The sequence below is a fragment of the Macaca mulatta genome, chromosome 14 (genome assembly GCF_049350105.2).
Source record: "Macaca mulatta isolate MMU2019108-1 chromosome 14, T2T-MMU8v2.0, whole genome shotgun sequence".
NCBI lineage: Eukaryota > Metazoa > Chordata > Mammalia > Primates > Cercopithecidae > Macaca > Macaca mulatta.
Genome location: NC_133419.1, coordinates 47,215,949 through 47,243,681, shown reverse-complemented (window position 1 = coordinate 47,243,681; position 27,733 = coordinate 47,215,949). Strand labels below are relative to the sequence as shown.

The 27,733-nt window shown below is 41.1% G+C and overlaps 1 long non-coding RNA gene and 2 pseudogenes across 3 annotated transcripts in view; 2 read left to right on the top strand and 1 right to left on the bottom strand.

Moving 5' to 3' along the window:
* Positions 1-27,733, bottom strand: part of LOC144334279 (uncharacterized) — a 71,928-nt gene that overhangs the window by 32,235 nt on the left and 11,960 nt on the right. The window lies entirely within an intron of this gene.
* Positions 7,827-13,964, top strand: LOC144334278 (mas-related G-protein coupled receptor member X1-like; annotated as a pseudogene). Its single transcript, XR_013403969.1, has one exon. The product of XR_013403969.1 is annotated as a mas-related G-protein coupled receptor member X1-like (transcript).
* On the top strand, positions 17,890-26,417 carry LOC144334277 (mitochondrial nicotinamide adenine dinucleotide transporter SLC25A51-like; annotated as a pseudogene). Its single transcript, XR_013403968.1, has one exon. The product of XR_013403968.1 is annotated as a mitochondrial nicotinamide adenine dinucleotide transporter SLC25A51-like (transcript).

The window sequence follows — 27,733 nt, the reverse complement described above, 5'->3', positions numbered from 1 at the left end:
TTCCTTAGTAGGTACAGGATTATTTGCAATTACTGTATCTTTGATCAATTTTGGGAAGGTGTGTTTTAAAAGAGTACTTATATTTCTTCTAAATTGTCAAATTTTGACAAAAAATCATTCAAAAGAGCTTTTTATTTCTGTATTTTTAATATTGGTAGTATGTATCATGATAGTCTCTCTTTGATTCCCAGTGCGAGTTTCGTGTTTTCTCTATTTATATTTTTCTTCATTGGTATTGATAGGAATTTGTCAATTTTATTATCTTTTCAAAAATATAAATTTCATCTTCATTGTTATGTTTCTATTGTACCTTTGCTTTTTATTTAGTTTTTTCCCCAACCTTTATTATTTCCTTCCTTTTACAGTAGTTCTGTCTTATCTTTAAGGGATAAATTCCGAGACCCCCCACTGGTTGCATGAAATGTGTTTCAATTGACAGCAACCGAAACACATTTCTGTTCATGTCTTCAACCCACAAATTAAATGCTTTTTCTATCTTAATTAAGCAATTGTCATGTCTTGTGGCCATAGCTTTTGCAGTTTGAGGTGCAACAGCAAAACTAGCATGAATTTCTTTTGCCTCCTTTATGATTTTAGTTTTTACTGTAGACCTTAGCAGCCTCCACATTCTATATTTTTTTCCTTCCTTACTAAGTTGCAAACTTCACCTTTACTTACAGGGAGCACTCTACCACTTCTCTTTGGCATATCTGAATTGCCAGCATCCCTACTCCTAATGCTTGGGAGCCATTAATAAGTAAAATAAGGTTTACTTGAACACAAGCACTGTGATACCACAACAACTGATCTAATAACTGAGAGGGCTACTAAGTAACAAACGGGTGGGTAGGGTACACAGCATGAATATGCTAGGCAAAGGGGTGAATCACATCCCAGGAAGGAGAGAGTAGGACCACAAGAGATTTCATCACACTATTCAAAATGGCACATAATTTAAAGCATATGAATTATTTATTTCTGGAATTACTGAATGGAGAAAATTTACTTACCTTTTAAAAACAACTCTTCATTTCATTGATCTTTTCTTTTGTTTTTCTAGTCTTCTTTTCACTTATTTCTGCTCTGATCTTTATTATTTCCTTCCTTCCTTCTAATTTTGCAAAATATACATCTGATAAAGGATTAGCATCCAAAATATTTAAGAGACTCTAACAACTCAATAGCAATAAAACAAATGAACCAGTGGAAAAATAGGCAAAAGAACTGAATAGATATTTCTGAAAAGAAGACATAAAAATGACCAATAGATATAAGAAAAAATGTGCAATGTAACTAATCATCAGGAAAATGCAAATCACAACCACAATTACATATCATTTATCCAGTTAGAATGGCTACCATCAAAAATACAAAAGATTACAAGTATCATAGAGGATGTGGAGAAAAGAGAACCCTCATACACTGTTGGTGGGAATGTATTTTAGTACAGCTATTAGGGAAAACAGTATGGAAGTTCCTAAAAATGTTAAAAATAGAACTACCTATATCCAGAAATCCCACTCCTGGGTTAATGTCCAAGGGAAATGAAATCAGTATATTGAAAAGATATCTGTATCCCCATGTTTCTTGCAGCACTATTCACAATGGCCAAGATACAGAATTAACCTAAGTGTCCATCAATAGATAAACTGATAAAGAAAATGTGGTACATATGCACAATGGAATACTATTTAGCCTTTAAAAAGAATGAAATTCTGTCATTTCCAGCAACTTGGATAAACCAGAGGACATTCTGTTAAGTGAAATATGCAAGGCACAGGAAGAAAAATAGTACATGATCTCACTCATATGTAGAATCTAAACGAGGTGATCTCACAGAAGTTGAGAATAAAATGGTGGTTGCCATAGGTTTGGTTGGTTAGGTGAAAGGGGAGATGAGTAGACATTGGTCAAAGGATACGTAATTACATTTAGATAGAAGCAACAATTTTTCTTTTTTTTCTTTTTCTTTTTTTTTTTTTTTTTTTTTTGAGATGGCGTCTTGCTCTGTTACTCAGGCTGGAGTGCAGTGGTGCGATCTCGGCTCATTGCAAACTCTGCCTCCTGGGTTCAAGTACTTCTCTTGCTTCAGCCTCCCAAGTAGCTGGGTTTACAGGCACCCACCACCACAACCAGCTAATTTTTGTATTTTTAGTAGAGATGGGATTTCATCACGTTGGCTAGGCTGGTCTCAAACTTCTGACCTCAGATGATCCACCCACTTCGGCCTCCCAAAGTTCTAGAATTACAAGCGTGAGCCACCGCGCCCAGCCTGGAGGAACAATTTTAAGAGATCTATTATACAGCATGGTGACTGTAGCTGATGATAATATATTGTGTTCTGAAAAATGCAAAGAGTGGGTAAGTGTTCTCACCACAAAAATACTATATGAGTTAATATATTTGTTATTTAGCTAAATTTATACCACAACGTCTAGGTACTTCAGCATCGTATTGTACAGGATAGATCCATACAATTTGAACTGTCCAAAAACTTTTTAAAATTAATTGCTGGGGAGTATTTCCTTGTATGGATACAGTAAGCTTTGTGTCATTATTCATGGTGAAAATACATTTGCTTTGTTTCCATTTTAACTATTAAATAAAGCTGCTATTAACATTAGTGTACAAACTTTTAAGTGAACATCCTTATCCACTCTCTTGGATACATTCCAAAGATAAATTTCTGGGTGATATGGTAAGTGTATATTTAACTTTTTAAGAAGATTAAAACCGTTTTCTAGAGTACTGTACCATTTTACTTCTCCACTGGCAATGTATAGAAGATCCACCTTCTCCAAATCCTTGCCAGTATTTGAAAGGAGTATTTTTTTACTTTAGCCTTCTAAGAGCTGTATATTGCTGTATCATCATGGTTTCTTCTGAGACCTCTCTCGTTGTCTTGTAGATGGGGTCTTTTTCTCCCTGTGTCTTCACAGGGTCTTCCCTCTGTATGTCTGTGTCCTAATCTCTTCTTCTCATAGGGACATCAGTCATGTTGGATTAAGGCTCATTCTAATGAGCTCATTTTAACTTAACTAGCTCTCTGAAGACCTCCTTCCCCAATATACTCATATTTTGAGTTACTGGGGCTAAGTATTTCAACATATGAGTATTATAGGAACACAGTTCAGCCCATAACAAGGTCTTTTTAAAATATTTGCTCAGCATTGAAGACTATTTCTGGATAATTTAAATAGGTTCTAATTCAAATAACATTATTTTTTAAATGACAAGTAGCTTAATTTGGTTACAGCATGAGGCACAAGAAGGGCAATGATAGAAGATAAGGCTTTAATTTTTTAATATTCATACCAAATGAAAATAAATAACAAATTTCATGAAGTAGAGGGAGGAAGAATAAGGATATGTTGTATGTGCTGAACTCTTTACATTTTATAAGGGATGTCCATTGAGCCACTCCTTAACACTGATAAATTAAAAATAGAAATACGTTTACTATTCAGAACTCGTAAGTTTAAAAAGTAAGAATAAAAAGTGTAGCAAGGGGAAGCCTCTGGAGAATAGATTTAGGGAGTCTAAGACACTTGTAAACACATAGTGTTTTGTTTTGTTTTGTGATGGAGTCTCGCTCTATCGCCCAGGCTGGAGTGCAGGAGCGTGATCTCGGCTCACTGCAACCTCCGCCTCCCAGGTTCCAGCAATTCTCCTGTCTCAAGCCTCTTGAGTAGCTGGAACTATATGCGCACACCACCATGACTGGCTAATTTTTGTATTCTTAGTAGAGGCAAAGTTTCACCATATTGGTCAGGCTGGTCTTGAACTCCTGACCTCAGGTGATCCACCTGCCTCGGGTTCCCAAAGTGCTGGGATTACAGGCATGAGCCACCATGCGCAGCCGTAAACACATGTTTATAGCAGCACAATTTGCAATTGCAAAAATATGGAACTAGCCTAAATGCTCATCAACCAATGAGTGGATAAAGAAAAAGAAACAACATAACGGCATTCACAGCAACCTGGTTGGAGTTGGAGACCATTATCCTAAGTGAAGTAACTCAGGAATGAAAAACCAAATATTATATGTTCTCACTTATAAGTGGGAGCTAAGCTATGAGGGCACAAAGGCATGAGAATGATATAATGGACTTTGGGGACTCAGGGGGAATGGTGGGAGGGAAGTGAGGGATAAAAAACTACACGTTGGATACAGTGTACACTGCTTGGGTGATGGGTGCACCAGAATCTCAGAAATCACCACCAAAGAACTTATTCATGTAACCAAATACCACCTGTTCCCCCAAAACTATTTAAATAATAATAATTTCATTAAAGAAAAAGGAAAAACAAGAAAAGTCCTCAGCCATCATCCCAATCCAGGAAAGGCTGTCCCCATTCAGCACCAGACAACTCTCCACATCTGGACAAAAGAATGAAGGAAAGGTAAGGATATATACCAAAAACTGTCTGGTTTCCAGTTATAACTTTTGCTCTAGTTTTATATTCCTGTGCTTCTACCTTGGAGTGCCACATGCAGTGGGTAATGGTGCCTCCCTCAGGAAAAGGAAGGAGACATGAGGTCTCATTCTGGAGACTGAGTACTGGCAGCCCAAACTGTGGCACTTCCAAACAGAGTCAAGCGGATCTTTCTCTCTTCAGATCCATCTCCTTGTATCACTCCCTTTATTCCAACCATTCAAATCTGCTTTCATGGAAAGAGGCTGCCTCTTACATTCATTTAAGGAGTAGGATAACATACAGGCATTGCTTCCCAGAGCTGAACTGCTGTACACCCAGGTTTTATTGCATTACTTGCTTTTCAAAGTTATTCTCCTTTGTATATTTGGAAACATCCAGAAAGAAACAAATAGTCCTAACTGAAATAATTGAGGAGTGTTTCATGAGGGAACTATTTACTAAGATGGGCAGAGTTAAGGGAAAGAGACGATGCGTGGGGCAGCACCCTAAGCAGCAATAGTGGAGCACTGCTTCCTCTCCTAGGTTTAAAGGGACAGGGAAGGAGGAGTTATCACTGAAATCATAGCTTTATCTGTAGCTAGCTGTAGGGGCGGGAGAGGATGACCAGGCAGGTGGAGGAGCCCTGCATCACCAACACACAGCCACATAGGCAGAGAGCCAGGAAGTGAAAATCCGAAATCACTTTCCTCCTGCTGGGGTCTCCAACTGGCTCAATTCAACCAGAAACCAGAAGGAAAAGAATCCCACTAATGAGGTAAACATCCCTCTTGGGATGTCAAACAGAATGGAAAAGGGTGGGAAAAAAATCTCCAGGGCCAATGAGACTATCCCTCAAACCTCCCTTTATTCCTGGGGTTTTCTCTATCTAAATGTTATTAAACCATTTTTTTCATCACATCTCCATCAGTTACTTTTTTTCCTGTTTGCACTTTCTTTCTCTAGTGTCACTTTATGAAATAATCTTCCACATTCATTAAAAATTCCCTGAAAATGGAATGTAATTGAAAAAGAAAAAACTTTTTCCTTATTAGTCAGAGTATAAGTTTGGCTGCTCTAAAAATGTCCCATAGTAGCAATGACTTCTGTGACAAAGTTTACTAGACCTGGGCTGGAGGTTCCAGGCATCAGACACCAGGACCCCTTCCATGTTCTGCTCCCTAATCCCTAGAGAGGTGCCCTCATCCTCGTGATTCTGCAGGCTTCCAGTGACATCAACATTCCAGCCTGAGGTGAAGAAGAGGAGGACAGAGGGAGACCACACTTATTGCATCAATCCAAGAGTCAGTTACATCATATCTGCTCACCTACCATTGTCTAGTGTCTAATTACAAGATGTCATGAGCATCAAGGCAGGGGTTGGGGTAAACAGGATCCTTTTCGTGATTTATAACTCTCAGAAATACTATGCGACAGGGCAGGCGCAGTGGCTCACACCTGTAATCCCAGCATTTTGGGAAGTCAAGGTGGGTGGATCACCTGAGGTCAGGAGTTCCAAACTGGCCTGGCCAACATGGTGAAACCCCCATCTTTACTAAAAATACAAAAATTAGCCAGACATGGTGGCAGGTGCCTGTAATCCCAGCTACTAGGGAGGCTGAGGCAGGAGAGTCACTTGAACCCCGGAGGCGGAAGTTGCAATGACCCGACATAACACCACTGCGCCCCAGCCTGGGCAGCCGAGTGAGACTCTGTCTCAAAAAAAAAAAAAAAAAAAGAAATACTATGTGACAGAGGAGACAGAGGAGAGGAATGGTTAGCAGGGGACACTAGGGTCTCTACAGACCCTAATAATCTCTCAGATTCTGTGTTCACATGACAATTTTTTGGGTGTTCCCCAAAAAATAATGATTGATAGGGCAGAAAACAGTGGAAAAGCCTCAGATAGGGCTCCAGGAGACAGAGGCTGGTATTGGCCATGCTCTTCATGATGTAAACAGGAAAATCCAATGTACTCTTTAAGCCTCTTCCTGTATCAACTGAGAGTATTACAAAAAGTGGTCCTTAAGGAGCACATGCTAAATGTTGAGGACACAATAGTGAACAAATACAGGTACGACTTAGTTATGAAGGTTCAGCTTTGATAAGGAAGACAAATGTATCACACCCTAATAATACATTTACAAACTGTTCAGTACCTTGAGTAAGAGCAACAGAAGTCTTGGTTTTCCTTCCTTTTGTTTTCCTGGCCAACCAAGGCTGTGGGAGTTTGTCTCTCTAAGAGAGCTCATAGTGGATGCATTCATGCCTGATGCTTCTCTCCACCCTTGGAAGAAGATGCATCCTCTTTCCACTTAGAGGCCTCCTGATTCATTGAGTCCTCTGGATGACCTAGTGATGGCTACATTTATAAGGTAGAAAAGGGCTCCTGGATTCTTCTATCTGTTCCTAATTGGCTTTCACTCATCTCTCTTTTGTTTCCTATTTGATTTGCTTCTCATTCTCTCTCTAACTGAAGTTTGTCATGGTTAGCTTTTTTTTTTCAACCCCCAATCTTAACAATTAACTTGGATGTAACTTGGGAGTTACTCCCCTGCTTTCCCCCTCAAACATGTGTATTGAATGCTTGGTGGTGTTGGGGACAAAGGGCTGGACAAAAGGTTGAATCCTGAGGCAGCTCTGTTGGGTTCAAATCCACGTTGTGTGAGACCAAGGAATAATTATGCATCCATTTTCTGCCCCTATGCCATCCTCTGTAAAATGGGAATATTAATAATTCTTCCCTCCTAAGGGTTAAAGGAGATAGTAGCTGTTAAACTCTCAGTCAGCTGCTGTTGTTTACCCAGATGAGAGCTAGTCCTCTTTCTCCAGTTGAAATCTGCATGAGCATCTCTCTACATTCCAAGCCCAGCACTTTTTCTACATCCCAACATAGACTCTTCTCACACAGAAGATTTAGCCAGCAAAAGAAACTCTTTTAAAGTTCTCCTGGGAGAGAGTGAAGTAGATTTATGTTGTGCGCACCCAGCACCCCACTTAGTAGTCCTCCATCTCTATTTGCATACTTCCATTTCCTCCTTCAGTGGCACTCAGCCCTCACACTCACTTACTTCTTCATCCACTATATTGCTGAGCAATTCAGCTCCAATCCACTCCCTACCCCAACATTGTGTACCAAAATGCTTCCAGGTGTTCAGCAAAGCCACATTGAGTTCTCATATCAAAGGCACATTAGTGATCAACTTCAGTTATTTGGACACACATCAGTAATTACTGTTAACACACACAATTGTCCAGAAAAAGAATTCTGAATAAATGAAATTTTCTTCCTCTCATTATACATGTGTGTTCTAATGCTTTTAATTGTGCTTTCATTTTTATTTCCCATTTAACCCGCAAATCTGCTGCTACCATAAGGCTCCTCATTCATGCATTCATTCACTGAATAAATATTTGTGGAGAACACAGTGTGCTGCCTGTCCGTCCTGTGGCCTTTTTGGTACTGCTGCCACTGCCCAAGAAACCTGTCAACAGTCATGTGTGCCCTGCTCTGGGCCCTGTCCCTGTTGCTGAGCACCCTGAAAGGGAAGTTCTGTGGTTTCTTAGTTTGTGATGGTGACTATGGTTGGTGTTGGACATTTGATTTCATCACTGCAGCATGGCTGATTTTTTTTTTTTTTTTTTTTTTTTGGTTCTCTGTGAGTCCAGCCTGTGACTCCCTGTGCATCCTGCTGACCAGGCTGTGTGACCATCCTGCTCACAGTGCTGATCTTCCTTCTCTGCAGGCTGCCCTTCGGCATTAAGTGGTTTCTATTATTCTGGATCCTCATGGATTTTGATGTCTTCCTTTGTCATTTTCATCTAGTTTCAGATGTCCTGTCTTCTCTTAACAACAGTGCCAACCCCATCATTTACTTCTTCATGGGCTCCTTTAGGCAGCGTCAAAATTGGCAGAACCTGAAGCTGGTTCTCCAGAGGGCTCTGCAGGACATGCCTGAGGTGGATGAAGGTGGAGGGCGGCTTCCTCAGGAAACCCTGGAGCTGTCAGGAAGCAGATTGGAGCAGTGAGGAAGAACCTCTGCCCTGTCAGTCAGATGGGACTTTGAAAGCAACACTGCTCTGCCAACATTGACAGTTACCTGCTCTTCTCTCAGCCTCATGCCTCGGAAGTGTCTTAGTGATTCCTCAATGACTTTGGGTAGATTAATTTCAGCCTTGTTTTTCCTGTTTTATTCTTAGAAAAAGCAGTCTAAACTAAGAACATCTCCATCTTTCTCAACTGTACCAATAAATTCTTTTTTTTTTTTCTGGAAATGGGAAAGGAGGGAATTCATAGTAGCATTGTTAATAAATAACAGCATAGAAATAATTTAGGGAATGGATATCAGTATGTAAATGAGTTTCTTTCCTTGTGCCACCCCAAGTATTTTGTTATTGATATGGTTTGGCTATGTTCCCACCCAAATCTCATCTTGAATTCTCATGTGTTATGGGAGGGACCCAATGGGAGGTAACTGAATCATGGGGGCAAGTTTTTCCCATGCTGTTCTTATGATAGTAAGTCTCACGAGATCTGACAGCTTTAAAAAGAGGAGTTCCCCCGTACAAGTTCTCTCTCTTTGCCTGCTGCCATCCATGTAAGACATGACTTGCTCCCCCCTGCCTTCTGCCAAGATTGTGAGGCTTCTCCAGTCACGTGGAACTGTAAGTCCAATTAAGCCTCTTTCTTTTGTAAATTGCCCCATCTTAGGTATGTCTTTATGAGCAGCATGAAAATGGACTGGTCATAGTTGCAAGATCCCTCTTAAGAGGGCTCTAAAGGCCGCACAGTGACTCATGCCTGTAGTCTCAGCACTTTGGGAGACCGAGGCAAGAGGATCTCTTGAGTCCAGGAGTTTGAGGCTGGGAGTTCAAGACTAGTTGGGCAACATAGCAAGACCACATCTCCACAAAAAATTAAAAATTAGTCAGGCATGGTGGCACATGTCTGTAGTCACAGCTACTTGGGAGGCTGGGGTAGGAGGATGGCTTCAATGCAGAAGGTCAAGGCTGCAGTGAGCCAGGATTGCATAACTACACTCCAGCCTAGGCAACAGAGCAAGACCTTGTCTCTAAAAAACTTTAATTTAACTTTTAAAAAAGAAGGCTCATAAGGCTGGAGTGCTTTAAGCAATGACTAGTGTCTGTAGTGGCCTTGAAGTGACAGGGGTTGACAATCCTTTTGTGAAATTAGTTGGAATGAACTGTTCAACATGGCCAAGTCTTGTGCAGGCCAGCCAGGTCAGCCCAGCAGGAGATGCCAAAAAGGAAATGTCTTAACCTCCCAACATTCCTCCCCAGAATATGTCAAATCCTTCAGGGTCAGAAAACATTGGTAAAAACAACAGGGAGATAGAACAAAGAGAAGTGTGGGAGTGGGGGGAAAGAGAGAAGCAGTGGAAAGCACCCCCTTCTCTGGTGCAGCATTTTTACCTGCAAAAGACCCAAATTGGAATTAGGGAAGATAGTTCATCTTTAAATTAACTTCAACATTTTGTTCCTCACATAAAAATCCAACTCTAAACTTTTTAATAGGCTTGATATGGATGATGGATTGAGAGTTGGTAATTGGTTATCCAAAAACTTCACATTTAAATTCTGCAGTTCACCTTGCACCTCTTTTGAAATGTGGTATCTATAGTGTCTTTTCTTTCTTTCTTTCTTTCTTTCTTTCTTTCTTTCTTTCTTTCTTTCTTTCTTTCTTTCTTTCTTTCTTTCTAAGTAGAGATGTGGTTTTACCATGTTGGCCAGGCTGCTGGTCTTGAACTCCTGACCTCAAGTGATCTGCCCGCCTCGGCCTCCCAAAGTGCTAGGATTACAGGTGTGAGTCACCCCGCCCAGCCTAGTGTCTTGGTATTTCAATTAAAACTCCTGTTTCAACATCCTGTTACACATATGAGAGAATAATGCATATCAATTTCAGAAGCTCTGAAGAGATCAGTGAGAGGAGAGATGCAGGTTTGAGCCTCTAGGTATATCTGTAAAATTGTATTTATGTATTTTAAAGACCAATTGTAAGAAAATGTGACAAAATTTTAATATATGCTTCATTTTAGAGATGTGTGTATGATGCTTATTCTATGATCTTATGGCCTGTGTGTCTCAGTTTACTAACTTCTCATTAACATACCCCATATCCTCATTCTTGATGACTTCAGTTATTCACATAGGTAGTCAACCCAACCAACTGATCTTTCCATTGTTTTTTAACTTTTCATTCTAAATTAATTACACATTAACCAGAAGTTTCAAAACTAGTACAGAGAGTTCCTGTGTACCCTACACCCAGCCTACACCAATGATGATAGATTGCATAAATATAGTATATTATCAGGCAATTGACATTGGTGCAATAAAGTTATCTATACCATAGCTAACCATTCAGATATCACTAGTTTTTTATACACTCAATTTTTTTTTGGTTGCGGATTTCACTTTGCGAACCATTCTATGACATTTTCATTTTATCACATGTATAGATTGACATAACTACCACTACATTCAAGATATGGGACTGTTACTTCACCACAAAAGAACTCTCTGAGGTTACACATTATAGTCACACCCACACCCATCCCCCTTCCAAAATCCCTAGCAACCACTTACTTGCTCTTCATCTCTATAATTTTGTCATTTCAAATATGTTATAAAACGGAATCAGATAGTATATAACCTTTTTGAGTTTGACTCTCTCCACTCAGCATAATGTCCTCAAGATCCATCCAAGTCGTTACAGTATGTAATTTGTTGTTGATTTTCTTAAATTGTTACGTAAAATTCTATTCTCTAGATGTATTATAGTTTCTTTCACTATTCATAATTGGAAAGGCATTTGGATTGTTTCCAGTTTGGCTATTATAAATAAAGCTCTTTGTATTAGTCTGTTTTCACACTGCTGATAAAGACATACCTGAGACTGGGCAATTTACAAAAGGAAGAGATGTAATTGGACTCACAGTTCCACATGGCTGGGGAGGCCTCATGATCATGGCGGAAGGCAAGGAGGAGCAAGTCACATCTTATGTGAATGGCCGCAGGCGAAGAGAGAACTTGTGCAGGCAAACTCCCATTTTTCAAAAGCCATCAGATCTCATAAGACTTATTCACTATCACAAGAACAGCATGGGAAAGACCTGCCCCCATAATTCAATCACCTCCCACCAGTTTCCTCCCATGATATGCAGGAATTGTAGGAGTTACAATTCAAGATAAGATTTGAGTGGGGACACAGCCAACCTATATCATTCCACCCCTGGCCCCTCCCGAATCTCATGTCCTCACATTTCAAAACCAATCATGCCTTCCCAATAGAGCCCCCAAAGACTTAACTCATTTCAGCATTAATTCAGAAGTCCACAGTCCAACGTCTCATCTGAGACAAGGCAAGTCCCTTTCACCTATGAGCCTATAAAATCAAAAGCAAGTTAGTTACTTACTAGACACAATGGGGGTACAGGCACTGGATAAATACAGCCATTTCAAATGGGAGGACTTGGCCAAAACAAAGGGGCTACAGGCCCCATGCAAGTCTGAAATCCAGCAGAGCAGTCAAATCTTAAAGCTCCAAAATGATCTCCTTTGACTCCATGTCTTATATCTGGGTCATGCTGATGTAAGAGGTGGGTTCCCATGTGTTCTTGGGCAGCTCTGCCCCTGTGGCCTTGCAGGGTACAGTCTCCCTCCAAGCTGCTTTCATGGGCTGGTGTTGAGTGTCTGCAGCTTTTCCAGACACATGGTGCAAACTGTCAGTGAATCTATTATTCTGGGGCCTGGAGGACGGTGTCCCTCTTCTCACAGCTCCACTAGGCAGTGTCCCAATAGGGACTCTGTGTTGGGGCTCTGAACCTACGTTTCCCTTCCACACTGCTCCAGCAGAGGTTCTCCATGAGAGCCCCGCCCCTACAGCAAAATTCTGTCTGGACATCCAGGCGTTACCATATATCCCCTGAAATCTAGGCAGAGGTTCCAAAACCCCAATTCTTGATTTCTGTGCACTAGCAGGCTCAACACCATGTGGAAGCTGCCAAGGCTTGAGGCTTGCACCCTCTGAAGCCATGGCTCAAGCTCTACATTGGCCCCTTTCAGCCACAGCTGGAGTAGCTGGTACACAAGGCACCATGTCCCTAAGCTGTACACAGCACATGGACCCTGGGCCCAGCCCATGAAACTATTTTCTCCTAGGTCTCTGGGCCTGTGATGGGAAGGGCTGCTGTGGAGACCTCTGACATGCCCTTGAGACACTTTCTCCATTGTCTTGGGGATTAACATTCGGCTCCTGGTTACTTATGCAAATTTCTGCAGCTAGCTTGAATTTCTCCTCAGAAAATGGGTTTTTCTTTTCCATCACATTGTCAGGCTGCAAATTTTACAAATTTTTATGCTGTGCTTCCCTCATAAAACTGAATACTTTTAACAGTACCCAAGTCACCTCTTGAATGCTTTGCTGCTTAGAAATTTGTTCTGCCAGATACCCCTAAATCATCTCTTTCAAGTTCTAAGTTCTACACATCTCTAGCGCAGGGGCACAATGCCACCAGTCTCTTTGCTAAAACATAACAACAGTCACCTTTGCTCCAGTTCCCAACAAGTTCCTCATCTCGGTCTGTGACCACCTCAGCCTGGATCTTATTGTCCATATTGCTACCAGGCTTTTGGTCAAAGCCATTCAATAAGTCTGTAGGAAATTCCAAACTTCCCCACATTTTCCAGTCTTCTTCTAAGCCCTCCAAACTGTTCCAACCTCTGCCTGTAACCCAGTTCCAAAGTCACTTCCACATTTTCAGGTATCTTTTCAGCAACGCCTCACTTTCATGCTGCTGATAAAGACATGCCCAAAGCTGGGCAATTTACAAAAGGAAGAGGTGTAATTGGACTGGCAATTCCCCATGGCTGGGGAGGCCTCATGATCATGACGGAAGGCAAGGAGGAGCAAGTCGCATCTTACGTGGATGGCAGCAGGCAAACTCCCATTTTTTAAAACCATCGGATCTCATGAGGTTTATTCACTATCACAAGAACAGCATGGGAAAGACCCACCCCCATAATTTAATCACCTTCCACTAGGTTCCTCCCATGGTATGCGGGAATTGTGGGAGTTACAATTCAGGATGAGATTTGGGTGAGGGCACAGCCAAACCATATCATTGCTATAAACATTTGTGTGCAAATTTTTTCAGTGAACATAATTTCATTCTCTAGGATAAACGCCCAGTATGGATTGCTAGGTAGTATGGTGTATATAGTTACCTTTTTAGGTAAATATGAAAGAATTTCCAAAGTAGTTATACTATTTTACTTTCTTACTAGCAACGTATGAAAAATCGAGTTTCTCCAAACCTCTGCCAACATTCGAAACTATGAACTTTTTTTAGCCATTCTAAGAGGTGTATAGTGATATCTCATAGTGGCTTCTTCTGAGGACTCTTTCCTTGGCTTATTTATGGGGACTTCTTCTCCCCTCTTCACATGATCTTCTCTCTATGTGTCTTTGTCCTAACCTCCTCTTCTTATAAGGACATTAGTCATATTCAACCAAGGCTCACCCTAACAGGCTCATTTTAACTTCATTCGCTCTGTAAAGACCTTTTCTCTAAATATGGTCATCTTCTGATATACTGGGATGAGAACTTCAATACATGAATATTGCAGAGACACGATTCAGCCCTTTACATGATCCTTAATAAATATTTTCTGAATGAATCTATTAAAAAACTTTTCTAAATATTTTAAATAATTTTTAATTCAAATGGCATTTTTTTAAATGACAAGTAGGTTGATTTAAGTGTCGCATGTGGCCCAAGAAGTTAACTCATAAGAGATACCATTGTGAGTCTATACCAAATGAAAATAAATAAATAACAATTTTCATGAAGTAGAAAGAGGAAGAAGAAGGATCCTTACATGTGATGAACTCTTCACCTTTTAGAAGGAAAGTCAATTGATCTACTTGTTAATATTGATAAATTAAAAATGAACCTATAGAGGAGGGGCTTTGAGATGGCTGACTAGAGGCACTGGACACTAGCCTACTCCACAAAGAAGAATCAAAATAGCTACAGGATTATCACACTCCAAACAGAGAATGCTGGAATACAGCAAAAAAGTGACAGAAAACACTTGAGGCATGAAAAGATGGGTAGATGAGTAGGAAAGCCCAATTGGGATCAGCTGGAAGCTCCGAGCAGCTCCCCAGTGTGGGGAAAGGGTAAGAAAGAGATCTCTAGCAGTTTCACATTCCCGTCATGAACTCCTGCAATCTTAGCCACTGGAGAGCCCCTCAACTGCCGTGGGCCCTGAAACTGGTATAGAGAGCCCCCTGGAGTCTGTACTACAACATTGCTCCAGAAAGGGAGCTCATGCGATGTCACACACATTTCCTGGAGACCCGGACAGCTGCAGCATGACACCATTCTGAGAGCCCAGACCCCATAAGACTGCATCCTGCGCTGGGGTCCAACAGCTCCTGCATCACCACATTCCAAAGAGCCCCACCGACATCACCCCATGTTCACCTGGAGTGCCACAACTGAACGCAACAGACTTGCAGGGTTTCCAGCACTCTAGTCCACATGCCCTTCTGCACCCTGGGGAAAGGGTAGTGCAGCACTCAAAGGAAACTGCCCCCAGGATAAAGGGAGTCAAATCACATTTTCCCTAGAGCCTGAATCCCACCTGCCTCATGCCACTGCCACTGACAGCATCTCTGCTCCCACCAGCAGCTGGACTACCATGCACTTGCATGCACTCTGAGAATAAGCTCCCCCTGCCAGCCACTGACACTAGGAGGATGAAGTGTGCACTCCTCATATCCTGAGAGCCACCTGTCTGGGGTGACTGCCACTGTCAACAACTCTACCTCTCCCGAGCAGCAGGGCCGCCATGCACTTGCCCATGCCCTGAGAAGACAGGCTCTTCCCACCCACTGCCACCACTGCCAACCAAGCACACCACCTAGAGCCTGAGGATAGCTTCACCTCTCCCACTGCAGCCTGCACCTGTGTGTGCTACTGGAGGGCCTATGGACAGACCTGCTCAGCCTGGCACTGCGACCCAAGGCCCAAGCCCCCTGCTTGGGCCTACCTAAGCAAGTGCTGTCATCACTGACACCCAGGAAAGCTGACTGGAAGCCCAAGAATCAGCCTGCCAAGACCCTCTAATACTAGTGTCTGTATAGATGCCACCCAGGGGCCCAAGAACAGGCATGCTCGGCCTGCTGCCACCACTGGGGCCTGTAGACTGGCCCACCTGGCATCCTATCCCAGAAAAGCCTCATCACATCCTCTATTAACAAATGCAGCCTAAGTCACTGAAGGAATCACAGACAATATTGACAGTATTTATAGGCAAAGAAATCATATGGGGACTACACTACTGCATGTACCCATAATCAAACCTAAAGTACTTTACTCAACCAATACAATAGATAAATCTACAGGAAAAAGTCTTGCCCTACAAATGCCAATCCAAAAAATTTTAAAAACTACTCTTACACCAGATGCACAGATATTAATGAAACGACAAAAGAAACATGAACAAGCAAGGATATATGACACCTCCAAAGGAATACAATAATTATCCAGCAGTAGATTCCAATGAAAAAGAAATTTATGAAATGCCTGGAAAATAATTCAAAACAATTGTTTAAAAGGAGCTCAGTGAGATACACAAGAACCCAGATAAATAATACAAAGGAATTAGAAAAATAATTCAGGATATGAATGAGAAATTTACAAAAGAGATAGATATCATTAAAAAGGAAACAAACAGAAATCCTGAAAATGATTAATTCAATGAATGAAATTTTAAAATAATCAAGAGCTTCAACAATAGACTCTATCAAACAGAAGAAAGAATTTTAGAACGTGAAGACAACTGTTTCAAAATAACCCAGTCAGACTTTTTTGAAAAGAACAAAGTGAAAAAAAAAAAGGAAAAGAAAGGAAAGGGAAGGGAAGGGAAGGGAAGAGAAGGGAAGGGAAGGAAGAAAGCGAGAGAGAGAAAGCCTATGTAACACAGGCTTTTTGGACACAATAAGCAACCAAACATTTGAATTTAGTGTGACCCAAAAAGTGAAGAGAAAGTCAAAGACATATAATACCTATTTAGCAAAATAATTGCTGAAAAATTTCCAAGTCTAGCAAGAGATTTAGATATTCAGATACAGGAAGCTAGGAGATCACCAAATAGATACAACCCAAAAAAGTTTCCTGAGTACATTATAATCAACTATCAAAAGTCAAAGACAAGGAGATAACTCTAAAAACCACAAAAGAAAAATGTGTAGTCACATATAAGGACACCCATAAGGCTAACAATGGAATTCTCAACAGAAACCCTACAAGCCAGGCCAGGCGCGGTGGCTCAAGCCTGTAATCCTAGCACTTTGGGAGGCCAAGACGGAGGGGGGGGGATCACGAGGTCAGGAGATCAAGACCATCCTGGCTAACACGGTGAAACCCCGTCTCTACTAAAAAAAAAATACAAAAAACTAGCCGGGTGAGGTGGCGGGTGCCTGTAGTCCCAGCTACACGGGAGGCTGAGGCATGAGAATGGCGTAAACCTGGGAGGCGGAGCTTGCAGTGAGCTGAGATCCGGCCACTGCACTCCAGCCCGGGGGGCGACAGAGCAAGACTCCGTCTCAAAAAAAAAAAAAAAAGAAAGAAACCCTACAAGCCAGGAGAGAATGAGTTGATATATTCAAAGTGCTGAAATGAAACACAAAACAAAAATCTGTCAGCCAAGAATACTATTCCCAGAAAAGCCATCCTTCATAAATGAAAGAGAAAAAAAGTCTTTTCCAAACAAGCAAAAGTTGAGGGAATTCACAACTAGTCCAACTGTTTGAGGGAGTCCAATATTAGCAAGCAAAGCATGGAATTTATTGCAATAAATTTCCCTCTTAGCATTGCTTTATCCCATAGGTTTTGGTATGCTGTGTCTTGATTTTTTTGTTTGTTTCAAGAAATTTTATGATTTCATTCTTAATTAGATGAAGACCAGATTTCATGATGGCCTGATATAATGAAAACAGACAAAAGTACAAAACTTACTGGTAAAGCATCTAAACAGAACCAAAGACAAAAACTACATGATTATCTCAACAGATGCAGAAAAGGCCTTTGACAAAATTCAACAGCCCTTCGTACTAAAAACTCTCAATAAATTCAGTATTGATGGTATGTATCTCAAAATAATAAGAGCTATTTATGACAAACCCACAGCCAATATCATACCAAATGGGCAAAAACTGGAAGCCTTCCCTTTGAAAACTGGCACAAGACAGGGATGCCCTCTCTCACCACTCCCAGTCAACATAGTGTTAGAAGTTCTAGCCAGGGCAATCAGGAAGGAGAAAGAAATAAAGGGTATTCAATTAGGAAAAGAGGAAGTCAAATTGTCCCTGTTTGCAGATGGCATGGTTGTATATTTAGAAAATCCCATCATCTCAGCCCAAAATCTCCTTAAGCTGATAAGCAACTTCAGCAAAGTCTCAGGATACAAAATCAACGTGCAAAAATCACAAGCATTCCTATACACCAATAACAGACAAACAGAGAGCCAAATCATGAGTGAACTCCCATTCAAAATTGCTTCAAAGAGAATAAAATACCTAGGAATCCAATTCACAAGGGATGTGAAGGACTTCTTCAGGAGAACTACAAACCACTGCTCAGTGAAATAAAAGAAGACACAAACAAATGGAAGAACATTCCATGCTCATGGATAGGAAGAACCAATGTCGTGAAAATGGCCATACTGCCCAAGGTAATTTATAGATTCAATGCCATCCCCATCAAGCTACCAATGACTTTCTTCACAGAATTGGAAAAAACTACTTTAAAGTTCACATGGAGCCAAAAAAGAGCCTGCATTGCCAAGATAACCCTAAGCCAACAGAACAAAGCTGGAGGCATCACCCTACCTGACTTCAAACTATACTACAAGGCTACAGTAACCAAAACAGCATGGTACTGGTACCAAAACAGAGATATAGACCAATGGAACAGAACAGAGCCCTCAGAAATAACACAACACATCTACAACCATCTGATCTTTGACAAACCTGACAAAAACAAGAAATGGGGAAAGGATTCCCTATTTAATAAATGGTGCTGGGAAAACTGGCTAGCCATAAGTAGAAAGCTGAAACTGGATCCTTTCCTTACACCTTATACAAAATTTAATTCAAGATGGATTAAAAACTTAAATGTTAGACCCAAAACCATAAAAACCCTAGAAGAAAACCTATGCAATAACATTCAGAACATAAGCATGGGCAAGGATTTCATGTCTAAAACACCAAAAGCAATGGCAACAAAAGCCAAAATTGACAAATGGGATCTAATTAAACTAAAGAGCTTCTGCACAGCAAAAGAAACTACCATCAGAGTGAACAAGCAACCTACAGAATAGGAGAAAATTTTTGCAATCTGTCTATCTGGCAAAGGGCTAATATCCAGAATCTACAAAGAACTTAAACAAATTCACAAGAAAAAAACAAACAACCCCATCAAAAAGTGGGCAAAGGATATGAACAGACACTTCTTAAAAGAAGACATTTATGCAGCCAACAGACACATGAAAACATGCTCATCATCACTGGTCATCAGAGAAATGCAAATCAAAACCACAATGAGATACCATCTCACACCAGTTAGAATGGCGATCATTAAAAAGTCAGGAAACAACAGGTGCTAGAGAGGGTGTGGAGAAACAGGAACACTTTTACACTGTTAGTGGGACTGTAAACTAGTTCAACCATTGTGGAAGACAGTGTGGATTCTTCAAGGATCTAGAACTAGATATACCATATGACCCAGCCATCCCATTACTGGATATATACCCAAAGGATTACAAATCATGCTGCTATAAAGACACACGCACATGTATGTTTAGTGCAGCACTATTCACAATAGCAGAGACTTGGAACCAACCCAAATGTCCATCAGTGATAGACTGGATTAAGAAAATGTGGCACATATACACCATGGAATACTATGTAGCCATAAAAAAGGATGACTTCGTGTCCTTTGTAGGACATGGATGAAGTTGGAAACCATCATTCTCAGCAAACTATCGCAAGAACAAAAAACCAAACACTGCATGTTCTCACTCATAGGTGGGAATTGAACAATGAGATCACTTGGACACAGGAAGGGGAACATCATACACTGGGGCCTGTCATGGGGTGGGGGGAGGGGGGAGGGATAGCATCAGGAGACATACCTAATGTAAATGATGAGTTAATGGGTGCAGCACACCAACATGGCACATGTATACATATGTAACAAACCTGCACATTGTGCACGTGTACCCTAGAACTTTAAGTATTAAAAAAAAAAAAAAAACTTACTGGTGAAGCAAACATACAAATGAGGAAGAGAATGGATCAAACAGTACCATTACAGAAAAACACCAAACCACAGTAATGAACAATAAGAGAGAAAGGAACAAATGATGTACAAAACAACCAGAAAACAATTAACAAAATGACAGGAATAAGTCCTCACATCAACAATAACCTTGAATGTAAACATTAAATTTTCCACTTAGAAGGTATAGACTGGCTAAATGGATTTTTTTAAATGACCAAATCGACTGGGTGTGGTGGCTCACGCCTGTAATCCCAGCACTTTGGGAGGCTGAGGCAGGCGGATCACGAGGTCAGGCGATCGAGACCATCCTGGCTAACACAGTGAAACCCTGTCTCTACTGAAAACACAAAAAATTAGCTGGGCATGGTGGTAGGCGCCTGTAGTCCCAGTTACTCAGGAGGCTGAGGCAGGAGAATGGCGTGAACCCAGGAAGCGGAACTTGCAGTGAGCCGAGATCGCGCCACTGCACTCCAGCCTGGGGAACAGAGTGAGACTCTGTCTCAAAAAAAAAAAAAAAAAAGAAAAAGAAAAGACCAAACCATATGCCACCTACAAGGAACTCACTTTACCTGTAAAGACACAGACTGAAAATAAAGGGGTGGGAAAAAATATTCCACATAAATGGAAACCAAAGCAAGCAGCAATAGCTGTACTATTAGATAAAACAGACTTTAAGTCAAAAACAGTAAAATGAGACAAAGAAGGTCATTATATAAGGATAAAAGGATCAACTCAGCAAGAAAATAAAATAATTCTAAATATGCATGCATGCACCCAACACTGGAGTATATGGATATATAAAGCAAATATTATTACCTCCAATGGGAAAGATAGACTACAATACAAGAAAAGTTGGGACTTCAACACCCCACTTTCAATATTAGACAGATCATCTAGACGGAAAATAAATTAAGAAACAGTGGATTTAACAGTGCACTTTAGACCAAATGTACCTAATAGAAATTTATAGAACATTTCATATGACAGCTACAGAATATACATTCTTCTCATCAGTAAATGGAACATTCCCTGGGATAGACCATATGGCAGGCCACAAAACAAGTCTCAACAAATTTTTTTTAAAGTCTAAATTATATCAAGTATCTTCTCAGATAGCAATGGAATAAAACTAGAAATCAATAATTCTTGTTATTTGAAAATTAGACAAACATGGAAATTAACAACATGATCCTCAACAACCTTTCAGTCAATGAAGTAATTAAGAAGGAAATTTTTAATAATCTTGAAACAAATGAAAGTCAAGACACAACATACCAAAACCTATGGGATATAGGAAAAGTAATGCTAAGAGGAAAGTTCAAAGCAATAAACGTCTACATCAAAAAAAATTGAGAGATTTCAAACAAACAGTCTAATGATACACCTCAAGTAACTAAAAAAGTGAGAACAAACAAAGCCCAAAATTATAGAAAGAAAAAAGAAAGATAAGAGCAGAAGTAAACAAAACAGAAACAAAAAATGTATACAAAGGATCAATGAAACAAAGAGTGATTTTTTGGAAAGATAAACTCAGGCCGGGCAAGGTGGCTTACACCGTAATCTCAGCACTTTGGGAGGCTGAGGTGGGTGGATCACAACCTCAGGAGTTCAAAACCAGCCTGGGCAACATAGTGAAACCCTGTCCTGCAAAAAATACACAAGTTAGCTGGGCACTGTGGTGCATGCCTGTAGTCCCAGTTACTTCGGAGGCTGAGGTGGGAGGATCTCTTGAGCCCAGGAGGTGGAGGTTGTAGTGAGCCAAGATCACACCACTGACCCCAGCCTGGGTGACAGAAATAAAACTTTATCTCAAAAAGAAAAAAAAAAGAAGATAAAATCAACAAACTACTAGTTATATCAACCAAACAACGAGAGAGGACCCAAATAAACAAAATCAGAAATGAAAAGGAGATATTACAACTGACAACATCTAAATAAAAAAGATCATCGGACTATTATGAACAACTGCACACTGAAAAACTGGAAAGCCTAGAGCAAATGGATAATTTCCTAAACACATACAACCTACCAAGGTTGAATCAGGAAGAAACAAAAAACCTGAACAGGCCAATAATGAGTAACAAGATTAAATGAGTGATAAAATGTCTCTCAACAAAGAAAAGCCCAAGGCTGAATGGTTTCACCGAGGAATTCTACCAAACGTACAAAGAAGAACTAACACCAATTCTCCTAAAATTATTTCAAAAAATGAAAAAGGGGAGCCAGGGCAAAATGGCAGAATAGAAAGCTCCACCCATCATTCCCCCACAAGGACACCAATTTAACAACTATCTACACACACACACACACACACACACACACACACACACACACAAAACCTTCTTAAGAACCGTAAATCAGATGAGCCCTCATAGTGCCTGGTATTAACCTGGTATTGCTGAAAGGCTCTGAAGAGGTAGAAAAAACAGTCTTGAATTGCTGACACCCCCTCTCCCCGACACCCCAGCAGCAGCTGCATGGTCTGGAGAGCATCTCTGGGTGCTGGGGGAGGGAGAACACAGCAATTATGAGCCACTGAATTCAGTACAGTCCTGTTAGAGGAGAAAGGAAAACCAGACCAAACTCAGATGATGCCCGCCCACAGAGTGAGCTTTTAAACCAGGACCAGCCAGAGAGGAATCACAGGCCCAGTGGTTGGAACTTGAGTTCCTGCAAATGTCGCCACCTACACTGCTGTTTCTTTAAGTAAATATGAAAGGCAGTCAAGGCCATAAGGACTGTGTGATGGTTAACACTGAGTGTCAACTTGATTGGATTGAAGGATGCAAAGTATTGATTCTGGGTGTGTCTGTGAGGGTGTTGCAAAGGAGATTAACATTTGAGTCAGTGGACTGGGATAAGCACACCCACCCTCAATCTGGGTGGGCACCACCTAATCAGCTGCCAGCATGGCCAGAATAAAAGCAGGCAGAGGAACACGGAAGGACTAGACTGACTTAGTCTTCTGGCTTACATCTTTCTCCCATGCTGGATGCTTCCTGCCCTCGAACATCAGACTCCATGTTCTTCAGCTTTGAGACTCTTGGACCTTCCACCACAGACTGAAAGTTGCACTGTTGGCTTCCCTACTTTTGACGTTTTGGGACTCAGACTGGCTTCTTTACTCCTCATCTTGCGATGGGCCTATTGTGGGACCTCACTTTGTGATAGTGTGAGTCAATAATCTTAATAAACTCCCCTTGTATATATACATCTATCTTGTTAGTTCTGTCCTTCTAGAAATCCCTAACTAGGATGGGTGAGTGCGGGGCGGGCGTGGGGAAGCACCCACCTCCCCTCGCATGTGGCTGGAGGAAGGAGAAACGCGCCGAAGGGCCCGTCCGTCCGGGCAGCGGGCCTCCCTGGAGGCTCCCCCCAGTCCTCTGCTCTAGCCTGCTGCCCCAGCCTGGCCGCTGCGGGCCCCGCCCAGACGGCGCGCGCGGAATCAGTTCTGAGTCTCTTCTGCTCCCACCTTTTTCTCCTGAGGTGGGTGTTTGTCCGGTTGCTGGGCGACCTTTCCTGCGAAGGAGGCTGTGCCTTCATTCGGTCGCGCCCTGGGCTGGGGAGGCACCTCCCTGGTGCGCAGGAACCGCAGGGGCGGGTAGGAGCCACGCTCTGCCTAAGCCCTGGAGAGAGCGGAGCTGGCACCGCGCAAGGGCCCCTGCCTCCCGGGAGACTGGGATTTCTCCTCACTTCGGGACCCCTGACTGTGGAGTGTCAAAGACGGAAGAGGACTTATTGACCTTGTCCACCCCCGTCCCTGCTTTTCACAGGTTAGGAAAATGGGCGCCTGGAGAACGGAAATGCAGTTATCAAAATTGACTCTAGAAGAGAGAAACCTAATAGAACAATAACAATGTAATAAATTGGGAATATTATCAGAAAGCTATCATCCTGCTAAACTCCAGGCTCGGATGGTGTTACAAGAAGGAAGGAAGGAAGGAAGGAAGGAAGGAAGGAAGGAAGGAAGGAAGGAAGGAAGGAAGGAAGGAAGGAAGGAAGGAAGGAAGGAAGGAAGGAAGGAAGGAGGGAGGGAGGGAGGGAGGGAGGGAGGGAGGGAGGGAGGGAGGGGAGAGAAAGAAAGAAAAGAGTCCCTCATGAAAAAGAAAGATCTTAAGCAACATGATGGATTCAGAAGCTCATGGAAAGAGACCACCAGTACTAACATCTTCAAAACAAGATATGTCACCTCATATTACAAATTTGGTGAAATGAAGCATTACTTGTGTGGCTGCTGTGCAACCTTCAACAACGTCGCCATCACATTTCCCATTCAGAAGGTCCTCTTTCCACAACAGTTGCATGGCATCAAAACCCGGGATGCAACACTTCAGTTGAGAAGGGATGGATTTCGAAACTTGTATGGTGGAATCTCTCCCCGATTGATGCAGCAGACAACTACACTTGCACTTACGTTTGGTCTGTATGACGATTTATCCTGCCTTCTCCACAAGCATGTCAGTGCTCCAGAGTTTGCAATCCGTGGCGTGACAGCAGTGCTTGCAGGGACAACAGAAGCAATTTTCACTTCAGACATTGCTTCAAGACCACAAGCATCATGATAAATTTACCAACACGTATCAGGCTTTCAAGGCACTGAAATGTCATGAAATTGGAGAGTATTATCGAGGATTGGTGCCCATTCTTTTCCGGAATGGACTCAGCAATGTCTTTTTTTTTTTTTTTTTTTCCTGCCTTCAAGGTCCCATTAAGTAGCATCTGCCTACCGCGACGACTCACAAAGCTCATTTGGTTAATGATTTTATTGGTGGAGGTCTATTGGGTGCCATGTTGGGATTCTTGTTTTTTCCAATTAATGTTGTAAAAACTCACATACAGTCTCAGATTGGTGGGGAATTTCAGTCTTTCCCCAAGGCTTCCCAAAAAATCTGGCTGGAATGGGACAGAAAACTGATAGATCTTTTCAGAGGTTCTCATCTAAATTACCATCTGTCCCTTATCTCTTGGGGCATAATCAATGCAACGGTTATATGAAAAAAAAAAACATCAGTTAAGTGCCATTTATCAACTGAATAGACCTTCTAAGAAGAATGCAGTTTGGCCTCTGTCTTAATTGGCCAAATACAAGTTGGTGTCATAACTCCAGGCCACAGTGAGTTATGGGCAAAGCTGTTTTCCTTAAGCATCAACAAAATAGAATAAAAGTTTCCAATAGGAAAATACAAGGGTTTTTTGTTTTTTGTTTTGTTTTGTTTTTGTTTTGTTTTTTGTTTTTTATCACTACCTAAGATATTTAGGCTAATTGCCTGGTAAATAGCTGTCCGTCTGATGGCCTTTGACAGGGAACCTAATCCCCAAAATAGGATTCTTTTTCTCAAACCAGTCTTAAAATCTTCTGCATTGAAACATAAATGACTGTGACCGGGCCAGAGACTCCTCAGGCTTCCTTTGTTACTCTATTGCTTACTTCTCTGCCCTCAGGGGCAGCTGCAGAGGATAGTCTTCATTAAGCTCAAGCATATGACAAAGGGGCGGAACAGAGAAGAAAAACAGCTTATTAGGTATAGGCTTTTCATGATAAATTGCTTGTATTAGTTTTGAAACTAAGCACCAATTGGAGAGTCATTATACTATTTCTATTTAGATATGGTAGATCAAGGAGCTACGAAAGTTCTCATTTTGCTCTGTAGGTTTGAAAGTTTTCTGTTTGATTCTGACTGTGACCTTCAACCCTTCCAAAACATCCTTAATTTAACTTCACTTATTTCACTGTCAAAAGACAAAGGGACTTAAATTTTGTTATAGGTGTTCCATCAAGTTTTCCTATTAATTGTGTACAGATACAATGCTGTTTAGCTTGGTTTCTTTGAATTATTGGTGCCATCTCAGCAAAGGACTGTGGTTATTTTTCCCCTTGAGTACGAGTTGGTCATATTCAAGCATCCTGTTCTCTTAAAACTCTCATTTTAAAAAATAAACACTTTCATAACATTTCGTTTTAGAAGTCTATTAATGCAATCCCACATCCCCCCACCCCTGGTTTCCAAATATTACAGAGTTGGGAAAAGGGCTCAGGATAGTTTCCACCCCACAGTGTTGGCTGTCTTTTATTTTACTCTTGGAAATAGAGACTCTATTAGAGTTTTGACATTTTGAGAACCCAGTTTTACCATTGTGTCAGTAAAACAATAAGATAATTTGAGAGCATATGATCTAAATAAAGACATTTGAAGGGTTAGTTTGAATTCTAAAAGTAGGTAACAGCCAAATAGCATTCTCATCCCTTAGCAGATGAAAACTTCTTTGTCAAAGGAATTGGAACATGTGAAAATATTTTTTCCAGATAAAGCAAAATGATTCATATGCCACTTCCAATTGACTAATGAAATATAAGAGACAAACTGAAAAAGTGGATTATGAATCTTAAAACCCTTTCTGTAAATATTATGTAGTTAAAGATTGATTTCCAGCATGACATGATGGTAGGTTTCTTGTTAACCAGTTTTTCTTCTTTCGGATAATTGCATGTGAATATGTACACATGCTGACCAAAATAAAATCAGGGCCTCAACTTGGTAGTTTACTTAAAGTTTCTGGGCAAATAGTCCATAAAAGCTGTTTACCTCTAAATGCTGTATGGCTGGTTAAATACAATGAACATCCTTCCTTCAGCTGTAAAGGATGAAGCGTATTAAGTATTAGCCAGGCAGTAATGAACGTAAATAGCCATACAACAGCTCTGTCTGACAATGTTGTGCTGGATATTGCAGTTTACTTTCGAGGTGCAGATGTAAGGATTTAAAAGATAATAATAATTTGACACCAAATAAATATGAAATAAATATGAGTAGCATCCTTTGGCCTGTTAAATAGAGTCAGGATTTGAAAGGAGTTGAGTTTGAGAAATGAATGAATAAAAGCACCTTGATGCCTGACCCTCTCATTCATGTGTGTGACTCTGAGCACTCATGGGCATGTCCAGCTACTCAGCACAGGGCAGGTGGGTTAGCCTGGGGTTATACCTTAGCCCTGGGAATAGATGCCATTGGACCTTTGGTTTTGCTGGGCTTCCTTTGTCTTTACACCTCATACAGGTGGTAGAAATTTGAAGCACTTTTGTGAAATATAAGCTAAGTGAGAATTCTAAGGAAAATGCTTTGGTTTCTGCTGTCTCAAATAAGTGGCATTTAAAAACAATTCCTAATAAATATTTTTAAAGGTTTTAACTCAGTGTTTTTTTTTTTATTTCTTTGTCACTTTTTACAGCTTTTGAAGACCAAACTGCAAATATATTACCAGGGATGGTTTCGTATCATCCTATAGACTTCTTAAATTTGACAGAAAATTCAACAGAACTTGTAACCAACAGCTTTTTCTGAACTTGAAGTCAAAATGTGTTGTTAATAAAGGATTCTAACTATTGTTTTTACCTTCAGTGTGACCTAATGTGGTAATAATTTTGAAAAGGCAGACTGGGCATGGTGGCTCGTGTCTGTAATCCCAGAATTTTGGGAGGCCGAGGCGGGTAGATCACTTGAGGTTAGGAGTTCGAGACCAACCTGGCTAACATGGCAAAACCCCATCTCTACTAAAAATACAAAAATTAGCCAATCATGGTGGCACATGCCTGTGATCCCAGCTACTCGGGGGGCTGAGGCAGGAAAATAGCTTGAACCCAGGAGGCAGAGGTTGCAGTGAGCCCAGACTGCGCCACTGCACTCCAGCCTAGGCGACAGAGCAAGACTCCATCTAAAAAAAAAAAAAAAAAAAGGTTGAAAAGGCAAACTATTGAATATCTGAAAAGCTTTAAAAGTGCCCTTTCTGTTACATATGTGGCACAAATGGCTCATGAGCACAGGACACTTATGGTCTTGTGTCCTATACTTCATGTCTGAATGCCACCAGGAATGTTATGGATTCTGGATTTAACACATTTAGAGTGGTATAATCCCTCAGGACTGCACCACAGAGTAAACACAACC